Raw genomic sequence first — 7413 nt, forward strand, 5'->3', positions numbered from 1 at the left:
TGGATTTGGAAGGGTTCCTAGTATTTTTGTCCTTTTGTCCAAACAAATTTCTAGAGCATGCCAGTTCATAAAACTGGGCAAAAACCACTCTAATTTCATGTGAAATAAAAGTTGATAATGAGCCAGAAAGAATCATGTTAATAAACTGTGCCATATCTAAATGGAGATTAGATTCCAGTTTGACCTGGCTTTGTAGCCTTTTCTTTAATCACAGAGTATTTGATATTCTCTCCCTTGAATGAACTCGTTTTCATCGTGGCTTTGGTCACAAGATTAAAGAATCGCTAACTAATTGTTGCGAATAAGCAGAGCAATTCTCTCTGACTGTGAGCCGCCCAGCAGTGGCGTCCACCGCCCGGCCTTCCGTCATACACACTTCAAGCCTGACCCCTGCAGGTGGATCACAGAAATACACACCGACCAATCGGATCGTAGTCTTTCTAAAATGCCACCAGGTTCTGAAAATGCACGCATTCACACTAAGTACAATAGGGATACTGATATAATATGTTGGCCTTCCCTTTCATTTTATAAGTTGCTTTTTGAAAGTAGCAACGGTTCGATTAAAAACCATTTAAGTTACATCTGCAATATACTCTGGTTATAGTTAGTCATTAATTCTTTCTGCCTATCGAGAAAAATACAAATGATTTCGATCGACTGGGATCCTCAAATAATGCGGGTTTCAGAATGTCCTGATCGGCTCCACCTTTTTCTAATTAAAAAAAAATTACTCTTTGTCCAGTGACCAAATCCCTTCCCCTCCTTCACCATGGCACAGCCCAGGTTGCCATAGCTACCTTGGATGTCTATTTACCACACAAGGGATCAAAGCCAGGAGACATCTACATACGTGCTTAGCCCTAAAACTTGCTGGAATGTCTGTGGATAACATGCAACTACCAATTACAGGATTTGCTTGCAGCCTATGTGGTCCAGAGCCAAGCAAACTACTAATGCAGGTCATGATAAATGGCGAGAAAAGGACAACTCCAAAAAAAATACTTCACATCAACTAATAAGGATCTTTAATCTGACAGTAGGTCTCACAGTTATAACATTCCCTGAAAAGGAGAGATAGCAGGGAAGAAATGGAAGTTCTAATGTGTGTTAAAGATACTGGACCTCCACACCACTTGCAAAAACTTACAACATGTGCTGAAAGGGACCATTTCTCAGATACATATTTGAAATTCCGGTTAGTTATGATATCTTTCTATTTGGTGTCATAAAAGCTGCCTGATCTCAATGCTGGGACAAATGAGAACAGAAATTCCTTTTAAACTTTTACAGGCTTGACTTTCAAATGAAGCAAACCATAAAATATACTTGGGATACTACGCATTGGCTACAGAGTCAGAAAAAGGACATGCAGGGGAGCTCTGTTTTAATTCCTGGGCTATCACTGGTGATTCCAAGCCTGCCCAGGGAGTTTGCTTTTCTGGGTGGGTAGCATACGCCCTCAGACTTGCACCCAACTTGCTGGGTATCTTTATACTTCACCTTTCTCTGACTTCACCTCACCCTTTGTTCAATGAGGATCAAATTGCCACCTCATTCTCTCCTGGGGATGTGGCAGAGAATAAATAGATTGTGTTTGTAAAGGACTTTCTAATCCTCAAAGGAAAGAGTAATACAAAGACATTCATTATTAAACCAGATGTCCTTGGGCATTTTAATTCCAATCTAAAGAATGCAAAACAGGCTAATCAAACTAAATCACAGCTTCCTTGTAATGGCACCATCCTGTCCTTGCAAGAATTTAGCAGCTGCGTTGGCTAAACTACCTTCTTTTTCCCTTCGCCCGACAAGGTGGCTGCAGCGATTTGTTTTAGTCCATTAGGAATAGAGCGCACATCTTCTTCTCCGCATGTAGTTTCTAAAGTCATCAGGATATTGAAAACAGAAAATGTGTCCGGTAGGCAATTTTGCCTGGAGAACCTGATTTTTTTTTATCCAGATCGAGAAGGAATTATTTGTTCTTCTCATGTGTACGGACAATGGGTGGCGTGCTATTTGGAGAGGATATTTGCAGTTGTGGGAATGCCACAGGCAAACCTGTTGTTTTTGGCTGGGCTTCTAGAACAGGTGGCCGTGCCTTTCCTCTTGCCTGGGAACATGGCAAATTCCTTCCCAAGGAAGTTTTGCGAAAGTTTCCCACTTATGATCAGAGTACAGAAAAGGCTGGCACACACTTTACAATGACTTCCCGAAAAGGGCAAATCAGGTTTTTACTTTTCTTTTGGCCTCACTCAGCAGGGCCTTGGGAATGCTCAAAGAATACCATGCCTCTAATGCCACTTTTTTTTCCCTGCCAACCTGGCAGAAGGTAAAACCCCTCTGAATCTCATCATCAGTCAGGCAGTTTTCTAACTCTGGGGGCAATTTCTAATTGCTGGCTCCACACTGTGGCCGGTCGGTGTGCTGTGATAGTCAGAGCCAAGAGCCTCGGCCACCGCGCCAGTGCTCAGCGTTTGTGCAGCTCTAGGGACCGATCACTGCTCAGCGACCAGATTGGATTTCATTGCTGAGCTGATGACACCCGGACTGTTGGAGAGTTAACCCCGTGAGCCCAGCGGGGCTGCGGGGCTGAGAAGACAAATTGGCTGGTAGGTGAGATCCACCCTGTGCGGATGCAACAGTTTCTCCCCAACAGAACCTCAGATAAAGTTAGGATTAATCCACACCAACAACTCCACCGCGTCCCCCCCTCCACGTTCTTGGTCTAACTGTCTGGGAACAATGTGTTAGATTCTCGAAATGCTGGACTGTCTGATTCTTTGCGTGAGTAAGAACTCCCCCCCCCGTTTTGCTTCTTCTCCCCCTGCATGCTCCCCCACCGCACCCTCTTTCCAAGCACTAAACAAACCAAAAATTTCTCAGACATACCGAGCTATGGGATAAAAAGCTGCCCATTCATTAAATAAGTGAGAAGTTACTACATGTGCACCCTTAACACTTCAATACTGGGCGGAATTCCAATTCACGTGAATGCCCCAACGAGCTGGGCATGGTAGAGATCGTGCCAAGCTCCGGAGAGCGTGCCTTTGGCCTCCGGCATGGCGAGTGCCACTGCTCCCGAGGAACTGTGTGGGAGCAGGGATTCTGAAAACTGAGCTCAGACACCATTGAGGAGAGGACAGGTGGCTCCACACAGGATCAAATGACTTCTTTGTTCCAGCCAAGGACCCTTGTCAAAAATGTTATACGTTCCTCATTTTCCTTTTAAGTCCTTTCCATTTAGGCCTCTTACTCCTTCTCCCCATCCCACCTGATTGCTCAACATAAAAAGAATGGGGTGGGACATTGAGTTCGCAGAACTTAAAGAAACTGAGCCTCAGCCCCAGTCGCCAGCAAGGCAAAGGCAACTCATGGCAAACACAGGGCACTTGCTCATCTCCACGCCTTTTTCTGCACTCACTGAAATTTACCAAGCAAGCAAGGAGGCGAGAGGGCAGAGGGTCTTCGCGCCCGACCATGGGGTAGGGGCCCCACTTCACCTCCCTAAGCTGTAGGAAAGAGACAGGAAGTTCTAAACCCTTCACACCGGCCCCTAAATGGAAACTTTTCTTCCTATGTAAATCGCTCTCCCCAAAGCAGGTAGGGTAGCCAGTGCCCAACGCACTTAGAAGAAAAAGTGAAGATGCTAACTTTTCCTACCCAGGTCTATTCAGAGCTGGCAAAGCAATTACTCTTCTTGTAATTCTCAGCCCTCGCCAGCCTACTGGGCATGTTTTTTTTTTTTCCCCAGTCCTGTTTTCACCTTTTGAGTATTGATCTTGATATTTAAATATTGACATAAGATCCTTCCATAACTGTGACTGAGTTGTAAATTACACCTTGTCCTCAGTGTCCTACACAGACTTTTTTCTTTCCTCAATGGCAGAGCTGTAAAACTCTGCCCGGCCGATAAGGAATTTTATCATCATGCCCCAGAGCCATGGAAGAAGGCGCTGGTTTAAATTCTTTTCAAAGATGCATTTAAGTAGTCCCCGAGTCCTTTCTCTACTTTCACTACTTTCAGAGTTGTCTTCTCGCATCCAGAAGCAATACAGCCTCAAAACTGCTAGAACAGAAAAACAAATCTGCATTTTCCTGGAAGGGTTGTCTGTGCTCGTTTTGAGCTGGTTCCGCCTTTTCGGCCATAAAACCAGGAGTGCTGAGAATGGGGAGCCAAAAGGAGGTAAGAGGCCCCCGTGTAATTCTTTTTCAGAATATTCAGTTGTCTTTATTCTAAGCCAAAGCAGAGGAGAGAGGCTAAAAGCTCGAGATAGATCCTGCACAATACATTCCAGAGACTGCAAACTGGAGCTGATTTACATATTCTACCAACCGCTTTTAAGCCCTTTACAATGACTGCCTGACATCACCAATCACCAGTAAAGGAAGAAGTGGGCAGGGGTGGAGAGGGAGGAATGGAAGGGGTGGAGGGGCGCACCTCAGAAAAGCTGCTTCTCTGGTTCCCTTAGGAAAATGCAGCCCCATCTTTTCGCCAAATAGACCGCCCTGGTGAGGCATCTGCTAATCCAGCGAGCGCTCAGGAGGAACATCCCAGGGATCCCTGGCTGCGCCCTCCCTCTCCAGCCGCCAGGGCAGCCCCTGCAGCCTACCTGCCTCATGTTTAGAATTCCATGACCCATCCGGCAGGGAGCGAGCTGCCTCGAAGCCCACGCTGCGGTCTTCAGAGGGAGAACACCAAACCCAGCAGAAGCCCGCAAGACAAAAGCAACTCAGCGAGATCCACAGGCAGCAAAGAGCACGTTTTCTTCCGCTTTTCCTTTGATCTGTTGCTACATGCACTCTGCCCAAGGCAATGTCAAGTTTCTCAAGCTTTTCTCTCCCAGCCTATGAAAAGTCGGGAGCAGGGAAGCGAGGACCGCCTGGCTCCTATTTCAAATCGGGTCTCAGAGACGTCGTAGGTGGGTGGCGTGGGCCTCCGGAGGAGCCTGGCCAATCAGGAGGAAGGGGTGGACCCTGGGAGCCAAAGAGGCTGCCTCTGCGAGGATTAGAGAACTAGCAAGATTTAAATGACTGGAAGCAGCTGGAAACATTGCCCAAAGCTCCAAAAATAAAATATGAGTCCTATTCTTATTTCACAGGTCTGGGTCTGCTCAAAGCTTAGCTAGCTTCGGACCCTGAGGCCTTGCCTTGAGGAGCTCCCTAAAATCACGAAAGCATTTGGAAGGTGCAGGATTATTTCAGGCAGGAAAGCGCAACACTCAGGACCCAACCTTATTTTGAAAACTTTGCACCCGAAGTCCTATTTTTGCAAAGACACTGGGGAGGAAACCAAATTGTTAGGGAGAACACCTTAACTGAAACAAGCAATCAAGGGAAGCGGGTGTCACCCGCCTCATTTCCATATAGATGAACTGTATATCCATCCAAGAAAACAAATCTTAACAGATGTTCACATAAACTTGTTGAAATGCAGACAAGAATCTTTGCCTATTGAAGGCCAGAGGCATTATTTTAGATAATAATAGTGGTATTAGTAAAATAAACCTTGGTGTTTGGTTAAGAAAAAAATTTTTAAATCAATAAAATAAATAGGATTGTCGTTCACTATGGTTCGCCAATACCACAGGGATCATCCGGAGAAGTTATTAACATCGTCCCGATGAGGATGGGAGGCAAGCTGGCTTCTTAGAAACTTAAACCCAGGCTTAAAAAGAGTTTCTAAAGTTTGCTTTCTTAACTCCATATAAGCAATAACTTGATTCAACTCTTAGCCAAGATGATTTCAAAGCAAATTTACTTTTCGGATTTCAAAAACATTCAAGCAGAACACAGACTACTTGGTGTAGTACTAGTGGCAGGTTTTCTTCCCCCAAAGAAGTGGCCAAAATGTTGTGAGAATAATTCAATAAATATTCCTAAATTTTTGGTATCGGAAAGAAAAAACACAACTTAGCAAATAGTGAATTGGCAGCTTCAGGAATGTTACCTGCTTGGGTTCACTAGATGGGAGCTGTGCCCAGGTCTATGAAAATCTGGAAGCCCAGTATCTGGACATGGAAGTCAATAACCTCCTCCCAGCCCCCGCAGTAGCAGACTAAGGACCCACCTAGAGGTACAAGCAGACTTCAGTCTTCTTTTGGTATTGACTTCAGAGCTCTTCAGGGTTTCTCCACCTCAGCACTATTGACTTTTGGGGTCAGATCACTCTCTGTGGTGGGGGTTGTGCTGCGCATTGTGGGGTGTTTAGCAGCCTTGGCCTCAGCCCACTAGATGCCAGTAATGCCCCCGTAGTCATGGCAATCAATAATAACCATATATCAAATGTCCCCTGGGGGGCAAAATCATGCCCCATTGAGAAACAGTGATGTACCAGCTAGAAATACTGGTTCTCAAGCTTGAATACTCAAGGAAACTTCTGGGAGATGGTTAAAAATGTGAATCCCTAATCCCCTGCTCCTGCGCTAAGGGAATATGTTCAGTAGGTCTGAGGAGTCCGGGAATCAGCATTTTATCCCACTGCCAAAGGACCCTGATTCTCTTTGAGATCCACTGCATGTACTCTTGCCCTCTGTATGCCCTCAGCCCCAGGACACACAGAGCTATGCAGAGCAGCTGCTATAGAATATCGCTGGAGTTAAATCCCAAGGCACATCTATTTATCATCTTATCAATAGAAGCTTCTTGCGACTGCATTTACCTTCTACTGTCATCACCTCAAAGGCAAATGATCTGGGATGGCTGCTAACAATCACTGTGCCCTTTCAAAGTTTGTCCCATTTCTCTTCTCCTTTGGCCCACTCCACCACCATCCTACAAGGTCAAATGTCACTACTCTTGTGGTTTCTCCAAAGGCCCCAGGACAAATTAATCTCTTCCCTACCCTATGCTCATAAAGCAGTTTGTAGACGCCCAGTGGTGTGCCGGTAAATGTTTAACAACTAGTTCTCAAGAAGAAGAAAAGCCATAATTTGTTGTAGCTTTTGCCAATTTCCATGGTGTAAATGCCGTCTCCTTTCCCTCAGTGAGGACACTGAACGCAGAGTTGGAAAGAGCCGTGCTAAGTCAGGAAGTGGTAGACACTAGCTTGAGCAAATCATGATATACTTCTGCTGTTTCACTGCCATGCTGTCCTGTAATCTTATATCCTACCAATCCATAAAACTCTGAAGGGTAAGAAAGGTGTCCTGTTCATCTTTGTAACCCCAGACACTTAATACTGGACCTCCGATGTAGGTGGTCGACAAACATGTGGGATAAGAAAACGAAATGCAATGTGCAGCTTCTCTGAGACATGAACACCAATCAGGCTGCTGCCATTGCTACATTTAAAAAGGGAAGAGAATCTCTTGGAAAATTAAAACTACTAAGGTTACCTTCTTACCCTAATTTAGTACATCTATCCTGTAGTTAGAAAAACAAAGACATAACGCCGTCTTGTATCATAAAACCTCC

The 7413-nt window shown here is 45.2% G+C and overlaps 1 protein-coding gene across 2 annotated transcripts in view; it reads right to left on the minus strand.

The window, feature by feature from the left end:
• The window catches only part of MID1 (midline 1), a 148270-nt gene extending 143388 nt beyond the window's left edge, over window positions 1–4882 (minus strand). For both annotated transcript variants that reach the window (XM_054581048.1, XM_054581047.1), the window contains exon 1: window positions 4611–4882. The gene's annotated coding sequence lies outside the window, so the exon portion shown is untranslated. The remainder of the gene's footprint in view (window positions 1–4610) is intronic.
• Between the last annotated feature and the right edge of the window lie 2531 nt (window positions 4883–7413).

Source organism: Pteronotus mesoamericanus, unplaced genomic scaffold (assembly GCF_021234165.1).
Source record: "Pteronotus mesoamericanus isolate MK-2021 breed Mesoamerican mustached bat unplaced genomic scaffold, CSHL_Meso_final contig_65, whole genome shotgun sequence".
In the NCBI taxonomy this organism is placed as follows: Eukaryota; Metazoa; Chordata; class Mammalia; order Chiroptera; family Mormoopidae; genus Pteronotus; species Pteronotus mesoamericanus.